Raw genomic sequence first — 16,447 nt, forward strand, 5'->3', positions numbered from 1 at the left:
CCTTGTTCACCCCCTGGGAGGTGAGGGGAGCAGTGGGCAGCAGCGGTGCCGCGCCCGGGAATCATTTTTGGTGATTTAACCCCCAATTCCAACCTTTGATGCTGAGTGCCAAGCAGGGAGGTAATGGGTCCCATTTTTATAGTCTTTGGTATGACTCGGCCGGGGTTTGAACTCACAACCTACCGATCTCAGGGCGGACACTCTAACCACTAGGCCACTTGTGAATGAGTTGGTGTTAGAATTTTTCAAATCGGTCGAGAAATGTTGAAATTATAACATTTTAAATTAAGAAATAGTGTTACGGAATTCCTGGAATATCGGGAAAAGCGGGAAATTTTTGGAAAATGCTAAATATTTTGAATGTTGTGAATGGTTGGTGTTAGAATTTTTGAAATCGGTCAAGAAATGTTGAAGTCGTAACATTTTTCATTGAAAAATAGTATTACAGAAGTCCTGGAATTTCGGGAAAAGTGGGAATTTTTTTGGAAAATGCTAAATAATTTAAATTTTGTGAATGGTTGGTGTTAGAATTTTTCAAATCGGTTGAGAAGTGTTGAAGTCGTAGCATTTTTAATTGACAAATAGTATTACAGAATTACTGGAATTTCGGGAAACATGGGAATTTTTGGGGAAAATGCTAAATATTTAGAATTTTGTGAATGGTTGGAGTTAAAATCTATCAAATCGGTCGAGAAATGTTGAAGTCGTGACAATTTTGATTGAGACATAGTATTACGGAATTCCTGGAATTTCGGGAATAACGGGAATTTTTTGGGAAATGCAAAATATTTTCATTGTTGTAAATATTTTTTTTTTTTTTGATTGATTGAAACTTTTATTAGTAGATTGCACAGTACAGTACATATTCCGTACAATTGACCACTAAATGGTAACATCCCAATATTTTTTTCAACTTTTCGGGGTCCACGTTAATCAATTCATGGTAAAAGAAGTAGTTCCCATACCGGGAGTCGAACCCAACCGCCTGGGTGAAAACCAAGAATCCTGACCGCTAGACCATATGGGACTGGTGTTACATTTTTGAAATTGTTAGAGAAATGTTGAAGTTGTAACATTTTTATTGAGAAATAGTATTACGGAATTTCTGGAATTTCGGGAAAAAAATGTGGTTTTTTTTGGAAAATGCTAAATATTTGAATGTTGTGAATGAGATGGTGTTAGAATTTTTCAAATCGATCGAAAAATGTTGAAGTCGTGACATTTTTAATTGAGGAATAGTATTACTGAATTCCTGGAATTTCGCAAAAAGCGGGAAGTTTTTTGGAAAATGCTAAATATTTTGAATGTTGTGAATGTTGCTAGAATTTTTCAAATGGGTCAAGAAATGTTGAAGTCGTGAAATTTTTAATTGAGAAATAGTGTTACGGAATTCCTGGAATTTCGGGAAAAGCGGGAATTTTTTGGGAAAAAGCTAAATATTTGAATGTTGTTAGAATTTTTTTAATCGGTCAAGAAGTGTTGAAGTCGTGACATTTTTAATTGAGAAATAGTATTACGGAATTCCTGGAATTTCAGGAAAAGCGGGAGTTTTTTGGGAAAATGCTAAATATTTTTAAATGTTGTGAATGGTTGGTGTTCGAATTTTTTAAATCGGTCAAGAAATGGTGAAGTCATGACATTTTTAATTGAGAAATAGTGTTACAGAATTCCTGGAATTTCGGGAAAAGCGGGAATTTTTGGGGAAAATGCTAAATATTTTGAATGTTAGAATTTTTCAAATCGGTTGAGAAATGTTGAAGTCGTGACATTTTTGATTGAGAAATAGTATCACAAAATTCCTGGAATTTCGGGAAAAGCGGGAATTTTTTGGAAAACGCAAAATATTTTGAGTGTTGTGAATGGTTGTTTTTTTTGTTTTTTTGGTTGAAACTTTTATTAGTAGATTGCACAGTACAGTACATATTCCGTACAATTGACCACTAAATGGTAAGTTGTTTAAGTCGGGTCCATGTTAATCAATTCATGGTAAAAGAAGTAGTTCCCATACCGGGAGTCGAACCCGGGCCACCTGGGTGAAAACCAGGAATCCTAACCGCTAGACCATACGGGACTGGTCTTGGAATTTTGTAATTGGTTGTGAAATGTTGAAGTTGTAACATTTTTAATTGAGATATAGTATTACGGAATTCCTGGAATTTCGGGAAAAAACTGATGCTAAATATTTTGAATCTTGTGAATGAGTTGGTGTTAGAATTTTTCAAATCGATCGAAAAATGTTGAAGTCGTGACATTTTTAATTGAGGAATAGTATTACTGAATTCCTGGAATTTCGCAATAAGCCGGAAGTTTTTTGGAAAACGCTAAATATTTTGAATGTTGTGAATGTTGTTAGAATTTTTCAAATCGGTCAAGAAATGTTGAAGTCGTGAAATTTTTAATTGAGAAATAGTGTTATGGAATTCCTGGAATTTCGGGAAAAGCGGGAATTTTTTGAGAAAAAGCTAAATATTTGAATGTTGTTAGAATTTTTTTAATCGGTCAAGAAGTGTTGAAGTCGTGACATTTTTAATTGAGAAATAGTATTACGGAATTCCTGGAATTTCAGGAAAAGCGGGAGTTTTTTTGGAAAATGCTAAATATTTTAAATGTTGTGAATGGTTGGTGTTAGAATTTCTTAAATCGGTCAAGAAATGGTGAAGTCATGACATTTTTAATTGAGAAATAGTGTTACAGAATTCCTGGAATTTCGGGAAAAGCGGGAATTTTTGGGGAAAATGCTAAATATTTTGAATATTGTGAATGTTGTTAGAATTTTTCAAATCTGTTGAGAAATTTTGAAGTCTTGACATTTTTGATTGAGAAATAGTATTACAAAATTCCTGGAATTTCGGGAAAAGCGGGAATTTTTTGGAAAATGCAAAATATTTTGAGTGTTGTGAATGGTTGTTTTTTTTTTTTTTTTTGGTTGAAACTTTTATTAGTAGATTGCACAGTACAGTACATATTCCGTACAAGTGACCACTAAATGGTAAGTTGTTTAAGTCGGGGTCCACGTTAATCAATTCATGGTAAAAGAAGTCATTCCCATACCGGGAGTCAAACCCGGGCCACCTGGGTGAAAACCAGGAATCCTAACCGCTAGACCATATTGGACTGATGTTATTATGTGTTATTGGTCAAGAATGGTTGAGGTCGTAGCATTTTTAATTGAGAAATAGTATTACGGAATTCCTGGAATTTTGGGAAAAGTGGGAATTTTTGAGGAAAAAGCTAAATATTTAGAATGTTGTGAAAGGTTGGTCTTAGAATTTTTCAAATCGGTCGAGAAATGTTGAAGTTGTAACATTTTTACTTGAGAAATAGTATTACACAACTCCAGGAATTTCGGGAAAAACGGGAATTTTTTTGGAAAATGCTAAATATTTTGAATGTTGTGAATGAGTTGGTGCTAGAATTTTTCAAATCGATCGAAAAATGTTGAAGTCGTGACATTTTTAATTGAGGAATAGTATTACTGAATTCCTGGAATTTCGCAAAAAGCGGGAAGTTTTTTGGAAAATGCTAAATATTTTGAATGTTGTGAATGTTGTTAGAATTTTTCAAATGGGTCAAGAAATGTTGAAGTCATAAAATTTTTAATTGAGAAATAGTGTTACGGAATTCCTGGATTTTCGGGAAAAGCGGGAATTTTTTTTGGAAAAAGCTAAATATTTGAATGTTGTTAGAATTTTTTTAATCGGCCAAGAAGTGTTGAAGTCGTGACATTTTTAATTGAGAAATAGTATTACGGAATTCCTGGAATTTCGGGAAAAGCGGGAGTTTTTTGGGAAAATGCTAAATATTTTAAATGTTGTGAATGGTTGGTGTTAGAATTTTTTAAATCGGTCAAAAAATGGTGAAGTCATGACATTTTTAATTGAGAAATAGTGTTACAGAATTCCTGGAATTTCGGGAAAAGCGGGAATTTTTGGGGAAAAATGCTAAATATTTTGAATGTTGTGAATGTTGTGAATGTTGTTAGAATTTTTCAAATCGTTCAAGAAATGTTGAAGTCGTGACATTTTTAATTGAGAAATAGTGTGACGGAATTCCTGGAATTTCAGGAAAAGCGGGAGTTTTTTGGGAAAATGCTAAATATTTTAAATGTTGTGAATGGTTGGTGTTAGAATTTTTTAAATCGGTCAAGAAATGGTGAAGTCATGACATTTTTAATTGAGAAATAGTGTTACGGAATTCCTGGAATTTCGGGAAAAGCGGGAATTTTCGGGGAAAATGCTAAATATTTTGAATGTTGTTAGAATTTTTCAAATCGGTTGAGAAATGTTGAAGTCGTGACATTTTTGATTGAGAAATAGTATTACAAAATTCCTGGAATTTCGGGAAAAGCGGGAATTTTTTGGAAAATGCAAAATATTTTGAGTGTTGTGAATGTTTTTTTTTTTTTTTTTGGTTGAGACTTTTATTAGTAGATTGCACAGTACAGTACATATTCCGTACAATTGACCACTAAATGGTAAGTTGTTTAAGTCGGGGTCCACGTTAATCAATTCATGGTAAAAGAAGTCCTTCCCATACCGGGAGTCGAACCCGGGCCACCTGGGTGAAAACCAGGAATCCTAACCGCTAGACCATATGGGACTGGTGTTAGCAATGTGAAATTGGTCAAGAATGGTTGAGGTCGTAGCATTTTTAATTGAGAAATAGTATTACGGAATTCCTGGAATTTTGGGAAAAGTGGGAATTTTTGGGGAAAAAGCTAAATATTTAGAATGTTGTGAAAGGTTGGTGTTAGAATTTTTCAAATCGGTCGAGAAATGTTGAAGTCGTAACATTTTTACTTGAGAAATAGTATTACGGAACTCCAGGAATTTCGGGAAAAACGGGAATTTTTTGGGAAAATGCTAAATATTTGAATGTTGTGAATGAGTTGGTGTTAGAATTTTTCAAATCGATCGAAAAATGTTGAAGTCGTGACATTTTTAATTGAGGAATAGTATTACTGAATTCCTGGAATTTCGCAAAAAGCGGGAAGTTTTTTGGAAAATGCTAAATATTTTGAATGTTGTGAATGTTGTTAGAATTTTTCAAATGGGTCAAGAAATGTTGAAGTCGTAAAATTTTTAATTGAGAAATAGTGTTACGGAATTCCTGGAATTTCGGGAAAAGCGGGAATTTTTTTTGGAAAAAGCTAAATATTTGAATGTTGTTAGAATTTTTTTAATCGGCCAAGAAGTGTTGAAGTCGTGACATTTTTAATTGAGAAATAGTATTACGGAATTCCTGGAATTTCGGGAAAAGCGGGAGTTTTTTGGGAAAATGCTAAATATTTTAAATGTTGTGAATGGTTGGTGTTAGAATTTTTTAAATCGGTCAAAAAATGGTGAAGTCATGACATTTTTAATTGAGAAATAGTGTTACGGAATTCCTGGAATTTCGGGAAAAGCGGGAATTTTTGGGGAAAAATGCTAAATATTTTGAATGTTGTGAATGTTGTGAATGTTGTTAGAATTTTTCAAATCGTTCAAGAAATGTTGAAGTCGTGAAATTTTTAATTGAGAAATAGTGTTACGGAATTCCTGGAATTTCGGGAAAAGCGGGATTTTTTTGGGAAAAAGCTAAATATTTGAATGTTGTTAGAATTTTTTTAATCGTCAAGAAGTTTTGAAGTCGTGACATTTTTAATTGAGAAATAGCATTACGGAATTCCTGGAATTTCAGGAAAAGCGGGAGTTTTTTGGGAAAATGCTAAATATTTTAAATGTTGTGAATGGTTGGTGTTAGAATTTTTTAAATCGGTCAAGAAATGGTGAAGTCATGACATTTTTAATTGAGAAATAGTGTTACGGAATTCCTGGAATTTCGGGAAAAGCGAGAATTTTTGGGGAAAAATGCTAAATATTTTGAATGTTGTGAATGTTGTTAGAATTTTTCAAATCGGTTGAGAAATTTTGAAGTCTTGACATTTTTGATTGAGAAATAGTATTACAAAATTCCTGGAATTTCGGGAAAAGCGGGAATTTTTTGGAAAATGCAAAATATTTTGAATGGTCGTTTTTTTTTTTGATTGGTTAAGACTTGTATTAGTAGATTGCACAGTACAGTACATATTCCGTACAAGTGACCACTAAATGGTAAGTTGTTTAAGTCGGGGTCCACGTTAATCAATTCATGGTAAATGAAGTAGTTCCCATACCGGGAGTCGAACCCGGGCCGCCTGGGTGAAAACCAGGAATCCTAACCGCTAGACCATACGGGACTGATGTTGGCATTGTGAAAGTGGTCAAGAAAGGTTGCGGTCGTAACAATTTTAATTAAGAAATAGTATTATGGAATTCCTTGAATTTCGGGAAAAGTGGGAATTTTTGGGGAAAATGCTAAATATTTTGAATGTTGTGAAAGGTTGGTGTTAGAATTTTTCAAATCGGTCGAGAAATGTTGAAGTCGTAACATTTTTACTTGAGAAATAGTATTACGGAACTCCAGGAATTTCGGGAAAAACGGGAATTTTTTTGGAAATTGCTAAATATTTTGAATGTTGTGAATGAGTTGGTGTTAGAATTTTTCAAATTGGTCGAGGATTATTGAAGTCGTAACATTTGTAATTGAGGAATAGTATTACTGAATTCCTGGAATTTCAAGAAAAGCGGGAATTGTTTTGGAAAATGCTAAATATTTTGAATGTTGTGAAAGGTTGGTGTTAGAATTTTTCAAATCGGTCGAAAAATGTTGAAATCGTGACATTTTTAATTGAGGAATAGTATTACTGAATTCCTGGAATTTCACAAAAAGCGGGAAGTTTTTTTGAAAATGCTAAATATTTTGAATTTTGTGAATGAGTTGGTGTTAGAATTTTTCAAATCGATCGAAAAATGTTGAAGTCGTGACATTTTTAATTGAGGAATAGTATTACTGAATTCCTGGAATTTCGCAAAAAGCGGGAAGTTTTTTGGAAAATGCTAAATATTTTGAATGTTGTGAATGAGTTGGTGTTAGAATTTTTCAAATCGGTCGAGAAATATTGAAGTTGTAACATTTGTAATTGAGGAATAGTATTACTGAATTCCTGGAATTTCAAGAAAAGCGGGAATTGTTTTGGAAAATGCTAAATATTTTGAATGTTGTGAATGTTTTTTATTTTTGATTGACTGAGTCTTGTTTAAGTAGATTGCACAGTACAGTACATATTCCGTACAATTGACCACTAAATGGTAACACCCCAATAAGTTTTTCCACTTGTTTAAGTCCACGTTAATCAATTCATGGTAAAAGAAGTCCTTCCCATACCGGGAGTCGAACCCGGGCCACCTGGGTGAAAACCAGGAATCCTAACCGCTAGACCATATGGGACTGATGTCAGAATGTTTTGGATCAATTGAAAAATGTTGAAGTCATGACATTTTTAATTGAGGAATAGTATTACTGAATTCCTGGAATTTCGCAAAAAGCGGGAAGTTTTTTGGAAAATGCTAAATATTTTGAATGTTGTGAATGAGTTGGTTTTTGAATTTTTCAAATCGGTCGAGAAATGTTGAAGTCGTAACATTTTCAATTGAGGAATAGTATTACGGAATTCCTGGATTTTCGGGAATAGCGGGAATTTTTTGGGAAATGCAAAATATTTTAAATGTTGTGAATGTTTTTTTTTGATTGATTGATTGAAACTTGTATTAGTAGATTGCACAGTACAGTACATATTCCGTACAATTGACCACTAAATGGTAACACCCCAATAAATTTTTCACACTTTCAATTCATGGTAAAAGAAGTCGTTCCCATACAGGGAGTCGAACCCGAGCCGCCTGAGTAAAAACCAAGAATCCTGACCGCTAGACCATATGGGACTGGTCTCGGAATTTTTAAATTGGTTGAGAAAGGTTGAAGTTGTAACATTTTTATCGAGAAATAGTATTACTAAATTCCTGAAATTTCGCAAAAAGCGGGATTTTGTTTTTGAAAATGCTAAATATTTTGAATATTGTGAAAGGTTGGTGTTAGAATTTTTCAAATTGGTCGAGAAATGTTGAAGTTGTTACATTTGTAATTGAGAAATAGTATTACGGAATTCCTGGAATTTCAAGAAAAGCGGGAATTGTTTTGGAAAATGCTAAATATTTTAAATGTTGTGAATGGTTGTTTTTTTTGATTGATTGAGACTTTTATTATTAGATTGCACAGTACAGTACATATTCCGTACAATTGACCACTAAATGGTAACACCCCAATAAGTTTTTACACTTTTCAGGGTCCACGTTAATCAATTCATGGTAAAATAAGTCATTCCCATACCGGGAGTCGAACCCGGGCCACCTGGGTGAAAACCAGGAATCCTAACCGCTAGACCATATGGGACTGATGTCAGGTTGTTTTGAATTAATTGAAAAATGTTGAAGTTGTTACATTTTTAATTGAGGAATATTATTACTGAATTCCTGGAATTTCGCAAAAAGCGGGAAGTTTTTTGAAAAATGCTAAATATTTTGAATGTTGTGAATGAGTTGGTGTTAGAATTTTTCAAATCGGTCGAGAAATGTTGAAGTCGTAACATTTTCAATTGAGGAATAGTATTATAAAATTCCTGGAATTTCGGGAAAAGCGGGAATTTTTTGGAAAATGCAAAATATTTTCAATGGTCGTTTATTTTTTTGATTGGTTAAGACTTGTATTAGTAGATTGCACAGTACAGTACATATTCCGTACAAGTGACCACTAAATGGTAAGTTGTTTAAGTCGGGGTCCACGTTAATCAATTCATGGTAAATGAAGTAGTTCCCATACCGGGAGTCGAACCCGGGCCACCTGGGTGAAAACCAGGAATCCTAACCGCTAGACCATATGGGACTGATGTCGGCATTGTGAAAGTAGTCAAGAAAGGTTGCGGTCGTAACAATTTTAATTAAGAAATAGTATTATGGAATTCCTTGAATTTCGGGAAAAGTGGGAATTTTTGGGGAAAATGCTAAATATTTTGAATGTTGTGAAAGGTTGGTGTTAGAATTTTTCAAATCGGTCGAGAAATGTTGAAGTCGTAACATTTTTACTTGAGAAATAGTATTACGGAACTCCAGGAATTTCGGGAAAACGGGAATTTTTTTGGAAAATACTAAATATTTTGAATGTTGTGAATGAGTTGGTGTTAGAATTTTTCAAATCGATCGAAAAATGTTGAAGTCGTGACATTTTTAATTGAGGAATAGTATTACTGAATTCCTGGAATTTAGCAAAAATCGGGAAGTTTTTTGGAAAATGCTAAATATTTTGAATGTTGTGAATGTTGTTAGAATTTTTCAAATGGGTCAAGAAATGTTGAAGTCGTGACATTTTTAATTGAGAAATAGTATTACGGAATTCCTGGAATTTCAGGAAAAGCGGGAGTTTTTTGGGAAAATGCTAAATATTTTAAATGTTGTCAATGGTTGGTGTTAGAATTTTTTAAATCGGTCAAAAAATGGTGAAGTCATGACATTTTTAATTGAGAAATAGTGTTACAGAATTCCTGGAATTTTGGGAAAAGCGAGAATTTTGGGGGAAAAATGCTAAATATTTTGAATGTTGTGAATGTTGTTAGAATTTTTCAAATCGGTTGAGAAATTTTGAAGTCTTGACATTTTTGATTGAGAAATAGTATTACAAAATTCCTGGAATTTCGGGAAAAGCGGGAATTTTTTGGAAAATGCAAAATATTTTGAATGGTCGTTTTTTTTTTTGATTGGTTAAGACTTGTATTAGTAGATTGCACAGTACAGTACATATTCCGTACAAGTGACCACTAAACGGTAAGTTGTTTAAGTCGGGGTCCACGTTAATCAATTCATGGTAAATGAAGTAGTTCCCATACCGGGAGTCGAACCCGGGCCACCTGGGTGAAAACCAGGAATCCTAACCGCTAGACCATATGGGACTGATGTTGGCATTGTGAAAGTGGTCAAGAAAGGTTGCGGTCGTAACAATTTTAATTAAGAAATAGTATTATGGAATTCCTTGAATTTCGGGAAAAGTGGGAATTTTTGGGGAAAATGCTAAATATTTTGAATGTTGTGAAAGGTTGGTGTTAGAATTTTTCAAATCGGTCGAGAAATGTTGAAGTCGTAACATTTTTACTTGAGAAATAGTATTACGGAACTCCAGGAATTTCGGGAAAAACGGGAATTTTTTTGGAAATTGCTAAATATTTTGAATGTTGTGAATGAGTTGGTGTTAGAATTTTTCAAAACGATCGAAAAATGTTGAAGTCGTGACATTTTTAATTGAGGAATAGTATTACTGAATTCCTGGAATTTCGCAAAAAGCGGGATTTTGTTTTGGAAAATGCTAAATATTTTGAATGTTGTGAATGAGTTGGTGTTAGAATTTTTCAAATTGGTCGAGAAATATTGAAGTCGTAACATTTGTAATTGAGGAATAGTATTACTGAATTCCTGGAATTTCAAGAAAAGCGGGAATTGTTTTGGAAAATGCTAAATATTTTGAATGTTGTGAAAGGTTGGTGTTAGAATTTTTCAAATCGGTCGAAAAATGTTGAAATCGTGACATTTTTAATTGAGGAATAGTATTACTGAATTCCTGGAATTTCACAAAAAGCGGGAAGTTTTTTTGAAAATGCTAAATATTTTGAATTTTGTGAATGAGTTGGTGTTAGAATTTTTCAAATCGATCGAAAAATGTTGAAGTCGTGACATTTTTAATTGAGGAATAGTATTACTGAATTCCTGGAATTTCGCAAAAAGCGGGAAGTTTTTTGGAAAATGCTAAATATTTTGAATGTTGTGAATGAGTTGGTGTTAGAATTTTTCAAATCGGTCGAGAAATATTGAAGTTGTAACATTTGTAATTGAGGAATAGTATTACTGAATTCCTGGAATTTCAAGAAAAGCGGGAATTGTTTTGGAAAATGCTAAATATTTTGAATGTTTTTTTTTTTGATTGATTGAGACTTGTTTAAGTAGATTGCACAGTACAGTACATATTCCGTACAATTGACCACTAAATGGTAACACCCCAATAAGTTTTTCCACTTGTTTAAGTCCACGTTAATCAATTCATGGTAAAAGAAGTCCTTCCCATACCGGGAGTCGAACCCTGGCCACCTGGGTGAAAACCAGGAATCCTAACCGCTAGACCATATGGGACTGATGTCAGAATGTTTTGAATCAATTAAAAAATGTTGAAGTCATGACATTTTTAATTGAGGAATAGTATTACTAAATTCCTGGAATTTCGCAAAAAGCGGGAAGTTTTTTGGAAAATGCTAAATATTTTGAATGTTGTGAATGAGTTGGTTTTTGAATTTTTCAAATCGGTCGAGAAATGTTGAAGTCGTAACATTTTCAATTGAGGAATAGTATTACGGAATTCCTGGATTTTCGGGAATAGCGGGAATTTTTTGGGAAATGCAAAATATTTTAAATGTTGTGAATGTTTTTTTTTGATTGATTGATTGAAACTTGTATTAGTAGATTGCACAGTACAGTACATATTCCGTACAATTGACCACTAAATGGTAACACCCCAATAAGTTTTTACACTTTTCAGGGTCCACGTTAATCAATTCATGGTAAAATAAGTCGTTCCCATACCGGGAGTCGAACCCGGGCCACCTGGGTGAAAACCAGGAATCCTAACCGCTAGACCATATGGGACTGATGTCAGAATGTATTGAATCAATTGAAAAATGTTGAAGTTGTGACATTTTTAATTGAGGAAAAGTATTACTGAATTCCTGGATTTTCGCAAAAAGCGGGAAGTTTTTTGGAAAATGCTAAATATTTTGAATGTTGTGAATGAGTTGGTTTTTGAATTTTTCAAATCGGTCGAGAAATGTTGAAGTCGTAACATTTTCAATTGAGGAATAGTATTACGGAATTCCTGGATTTTCGGGAATAGCGGGAATTTTTTGGGAAATGCAAAATATTTTAAATGTTGTGAATGTTTTTTTTTGATTGATTGATTGAAACTTGTATTAGTAGATTGCACAGTACAGTACATATTCCGTACAATTGACCACTAAATGGTAACACCCCAATAAATTTTTCACACTTTCAATTCATGGTAAAAGAAGTCGTTCCCATACAGGGAGTCGAACCCGAGCCGCCTGAGTAAAAACCAAGAATCCTGACCGCTAGACCATATGGGACTGGTCTCGGAATTTTTAAATGGGTTGAGAAAGGTTGAAGTTGTAACATTTTTATCGAGAAATAGTATTACTAAATTCCTGAAATTTCGCAAAAAGCGGGATTTTTTTTTTGAAAATGCTAAATATTTTGAATATTGTGAAAGGTTGGTGTTAGAATTTTTCAAATTGGTCGAGAAATGTTGAAGTTGTAACATTTGTTCGGGAAAAGTGGGAATTTTTGGGGAAAATGCTAGCTGAGATAGGCACCATACACACAGTACATACAGTACACTCATATATATATATATATATGTATATATATATATATATATATATATATATATATATATATATATATATATACACATATATATATATATATATATATATGTCTTAATAAGGTTATCCAAAAAAATAGTGCTCGATACCGTAGTAGAGCGCAATATATGTATGTGTGGGAAAAAAATCACAAGACTATTTCATCTCTACAGGCCTGTTTCATGAGGGGGTACCCTCAATCATCAGGAGATTTTAATGGGAGCATTCACATACCATGGTTTATATAGGGCACAGAGTGGGTGGGTACAGGCTGGCGAAGGGGCGTGGTGATTGGCTCATGTGTTACCTAGGAGGTGTTTCCGTCTGTGGCGGCATGTTGTTACAATTTCGCTGCGCTTGTTGAGGGATGACAGGTCTGGACGGTAAATAATAAACAGTTTCTCTTTCAAGCATAGGTTGCATCTTTTATTACCACTATTGTAAGGTGTGCTGGATGCAAGAATTTGCCATGTTATTGAATATTCAACATTATTGTCTTTGAGGTCCCAAATGTGTTTGCTGAGTTCTGTGGTATTCCGCAGGTTTTGGTTCCTGAAAGAAGCCTTGTGATTGTTCCATCTGGTTTTGAATTCTCCCTCGGTTAATCCTACATATGTGTCGGATGTGTTAATGTCCTTGCGTATTACCTTAGATTGGTAGACAACTGATGTTTGTAAGCACCCCCCGTTGGGAGGGCAATCAGGTTTCTTTCGACAGTTACAGTCTTTGTTGGTTTTGGAGTCGCTCTGTCTGGGGGCCGACGGCTCATTTGCAATTGTTTTGTTGTGGTTTGAGATGATTTGTCGTATATTGTTCATGCAGCTGTAGCTCAACTTAATGTTGTTCTTGTTGAATACTTTTCTTAGGGTGTTGTCTTTGGGAAAGTGTTTGTCAATCAGATTGAGGAATTTGTGTCCAATGTTAGTTGAGACGTTTTTGCTGTATGGGGGGTTGTACCAGATGATGTCGTTTCGTTTTCTGTTCTTTTTTGGCTGGTTTCCTGGCGTGGGTGCCAAAACGACATCATCTGGTACGCAAGGACATTAACACATCCGACACATATGTAGGATTAACCGAGGGAGAATTCAAAACCAGATGGAACAATCACAAGGCTTCTTTCAGGAACCAAAACCTGCGAAATACCACAGAACTCAGCAAACACATTTGGGACCTCAAAGACAATAATGTTGAATATTCAATAACATGGCAAATTCTTGCATCCAGCACACCTTACAATAGTGGTAATAAAAGATGCAACCTATGCTTGAAAGAGAAACTGTTTATTATTTACCGTCCAGACCTGTCATCCCTCAACAAGCGCAGCGAAATTGTAACAGCATGCCGCCACAGACGGAAACACCTCCTAGGTAACACATGAGCCAATCACCACGCCCCTACGCCAGCCTGTACCCACCCACTCTGTGCCCTATATAAACCATGGTATGCGAATGCTCCCATTAAAATCTCCTGATGATTGAGGGTACCCCCCCTCATGAAACAGGCCTGTAGAGATGAAATAGTCTTGTGATTTTTTTTTTCCCCACACATACATATATATATATATATATATATATATATATATATATATATATATATATATATATATATATATATATAATATGTATGAAATACTTGACTTGGTGAATTCTAGCTGTCAATATACTCCTCCCCTCTTAACCACGCTCCGCCCCACCCCCCACCTCCCGAAATCGGAGGTCTCAAGGTTGGCAAGTATGACTTTTGACCACCACTGTGTGGTATCATCTTGTCCAAACAAACACACCCAAAAAGTCCAAAGCTCAGAGTTGATTCTACGGATGCTAGAATTGAAAAATGCCACCTTATTTAGCGAACCATTGAGAACATTTCCTGCGTGTGACTTGTGCAAAGAACCCGACACCGCTTTGCTGTTCTGTCTTGTTAAATGCATGCACGGACACCCATGGGGAGTGTTTGCGCCTGGAACCGGGGCGCAAGGTGATTTATGGCCCGTATTTTGGACACCTCGGAGCTGAACTCTGACCTGGGTGACGGATGGTTCTGGCAGCTCGTGTTAAGTGACACCATCAGCCCGAGTAAAAGAAGCTTTGCTGTGGAATACTTTAGCAGTTTTTATTGACCCAGTCCAGCATTAGAAAGTAGGAATACTCCAACAAATGAGGTCTTCCAGGCGTATGCCGTCTCTCTTGTGTGACGTTACTTGCTTAAGGGCACATTCATCTGTCGCACGCATAAATCACGGTCTTATTTCGGGGGATTGGCCTTCCTTGAGGGGTCAAAAAGCAAGCCCCTACGTAGACCTGTGCCCGTAACGTATCTAGCTCCACGATATAGTGACCCACCAAATATTGCCGGGGTTTTTTTTGTTTTTGTTTTTTTTAAATAAAGAAATACAATCATGTGTGCTTACGGACTGTATCCCTGCAGACTGTATTGATATACATTGATATATAATGTATATATTGTGTTTTTATGTTGATTTAATAAAAAAATATTATTATTATTTTTTATTATTTTTATTTTTTTTCTTGTGCAGCCCGGTACCAATCGGTCCGCGGCCCGGTGGTTGGGGACCACTGCTTTAGGGGACCTGTTTTTTTGTCCCCATACCGTCAGAGGTCCCCTAAAGGTGACTGTGTAAACAGAGCCATGTCCCCATTAAGTAAGCATTGCCAGAACACACACACACACACACACACACACACACACACACACACACACACACACACACACACACACACACACACACACACACACACACACACACACACACACACACACACACACACACACACACAGCCACAAAGAAAGCTAACATTGTGTGTACTGTTACCTCCTGGGAATTGTGGATGCAAAACATGAGGAAAGAGGAAGGAGAGAAAGAAAACACACACACACACACACACACACACACACACACACACACACACACACACACACACACACACACACACACACACACACACACACACACACACACAAAGCAGGGGTCGGAAGGTTATAGTTGGCCAGTGGCATAGGTCAAAGGTTAAATCCCGCCTGCATCCTGTCAACAGAAAGCATCAGCGGCCATGCTGTGTGTCCATCAACAAGTCACGCGTACTGTGAGGATTCTCTCATGAGGATTTGATGGCCTTGTTACTCTCTGCTTGTTTGAAAAACACAACAGAAGAAAGTTTTGTTTGTTTTTATTACTGGACGTAGAAATGATACTGAGACTTGTTCAACATATCTGCTCCTGCCTAGAGAACACACAAGGATGTAAAATATAGAGAGAAATATATTGTTCAACATATCTGCTCCTGCCTAGAGAACACACAAGGATGTAAAATATAGATAGAAATACATTCTGATCTATCAGATATCAAGCAGCTAAAATGCATCAAACGTGGATAAGAGTGAGAGTTAACCCTAACCCTAACCCTAACCCTAAACATGGATAAGTGTGAGAGTTGCATTTCCTCCATCATGCACTCTAATGGGTTAAAGGGGTTCTTTTTTTTTTGTTTTTTTGGAGCAATCACATTTAAAAAAAAACCCGCTAACATTCTCAGGGATTCAAAACAGCACCACTCATAAAACTGTTAAAAAATATGTCATAATATGTTTTTTTTACTTTCAACACGTAAATCTTCAGATCTATCTGTTGATTATATTTTTTTAAATATTTAACCCTGACCCTGACCCTAACCCTAACACCAACACCAAGACCAAGACCAACACCAACCCCAACCCTAACCCTAACCCTAACCCTAACCCTAACACCAACACCAACACCAAGACCAACACCAACCCCAACCCTAACCCTAACCCTAACCCTAACCCCTAACCCTAACCCTAACCCTAACCACTAACCCTAACCCTAACTCTAACCCATTCTCAGGGATTCAAAACAGCACCACTCATAAAACTGTTAAAAAATATGTCTTAATATGTTTTTTTTTATTTTCAACACTTAAATCTTCACATCTATCTGTTGATTATATTTTTTTGAATATTTAACCCTGACCCTAACCCTAACCCTAACCCTAACTCTGACCCTAACCCATTCTCAGGGAT

At 35.4% G+C, this 16,447-nt stretch overlaps 10 non-coding genes across 10 annotated transcripts; all 10 read right to left on the bottom strand.

Annotated features, from left to right (window-relative positions):
• Positions 1-1,999: 1,999 nt before the first annotated feature.
• trnae-uuc (transfer RNA glutamic acid (anticodon UUC)) lies at positions 2,000-2,071 on the bottom strand. Its single transcript has one exon. It is a non-coding gene; the product is annotated as a tRNA-Glu (tRNA).
• Positions 2,072-3,042: 971 nt separating this feature from the next.
• On the bottom strand, positions 3,043-3,114 carry trnae-uuc (transfer RNA glutamic acid (anticodon UUC)). The gene has a single exon. It is a non-coding gene; the product is annotated as a tRNA-Glu (tRNA).
• A 1,413-nt stretch (positions 3,115-4,527) lies between these two features.
• Positions 4,528-4,599, bottom strand: trnae-uuc (transfer RNA glutamic acid (anticodon UUC)). The gene has a single exon. It is a non-coding gene; the product is annotated as a tRNA-Glu (tRNA).
• Positions 4,600-6,145: 1,546 nt separating this feature from the next.
• trnae-uuc (transfer RNA glutamic acid (anticodon UUC)) lies at positions 6,146-6,217 on the bottom strand. Its single transcript has one exon. It is a non-coding gene; the product is annotated as a tRNA-Glu (tRNA).
• Positions 6,218-7,236: 1,019 nt separating this feature from the next.
• On the bottom strand, positions 7,237-7,308 carry trnae-uuc (transfer RNA glutamic acid (anticodon UUC)). The gene has a single exon. It is a non-coding gene; the product is annotated as a tRNA-Glu (tRNA).
• Positions 7,309-8,238: 930 nt separating this feature from the next.
• trnae-uuc (transfer RNA glutamic acid (anticodon UUC)) lies at positions 8,239-8,310 on the bottom strand. Its single transcript has one exon. It is a non-coding gene; the product is annotated as a tRNA-Glu (tRNA).
• A 417-nt stretch (positions 8,311-8,727) lies between these two features.
• Positions 8,728-8,799, bottom strand: trnae-uuc (transfer RNA glutamic acid (anticodon UUC)). The gene has a single exon. It is a non-coding gene; the product is annotated as a tRNA-Glu (tRNA).
• A 988-nt stretch (positions 8,800-9,787) lies between these two features.
• Positions 9,788-9,859, bottom strand: trnae-uuc (transfer RNA glutamic acid (anticodon UUC)). The gene has a single exon. It is a non-coding gene; the product is annotated as a tRNA-Glu (tRNA).
• Positions 9,860-11,015: 1,156 nt separating this feature from the next.
• trnae-uuc (transfer RNA glutamic acid (anticodon UUC)) lies at positions 11,016-11,087 on the bottom strand. The gene has a single exon. It is a non-coding gene; the product is annotated as a tRNA-Glu (tRNA).
• A 438-nt stretch (positions 11,088-11,525) lies between these two features.
• On the bottom strand, positions 11,526-11,597 carry trnae-uuc (transfer RNA glutamic acid (anticodon UUC)). Its single transcript has one exon. It is a non-coding gene; the product is annotated as a tRNA-Glu (tRNA).
• Between the last annotated feature and the right edge of the window lie 4,850 nt (positions 11,598-16,447).

This window comes from Nerophis lumbriciformis, linkage group LG30 (genome assembly GCF_033978685.3).
Source record: "Nerophis lumbriciformis linkage group LG30, RoL_Nlum_v2.1, whole genome shotgun sequence".
NCBI classification, from domain to species: Eukaryota; Metazoa; Chordata; class Actinopteri; order Syngnathiformes; family Syngnathidae; genus Nerophis; species Nerophis lumbriciformis.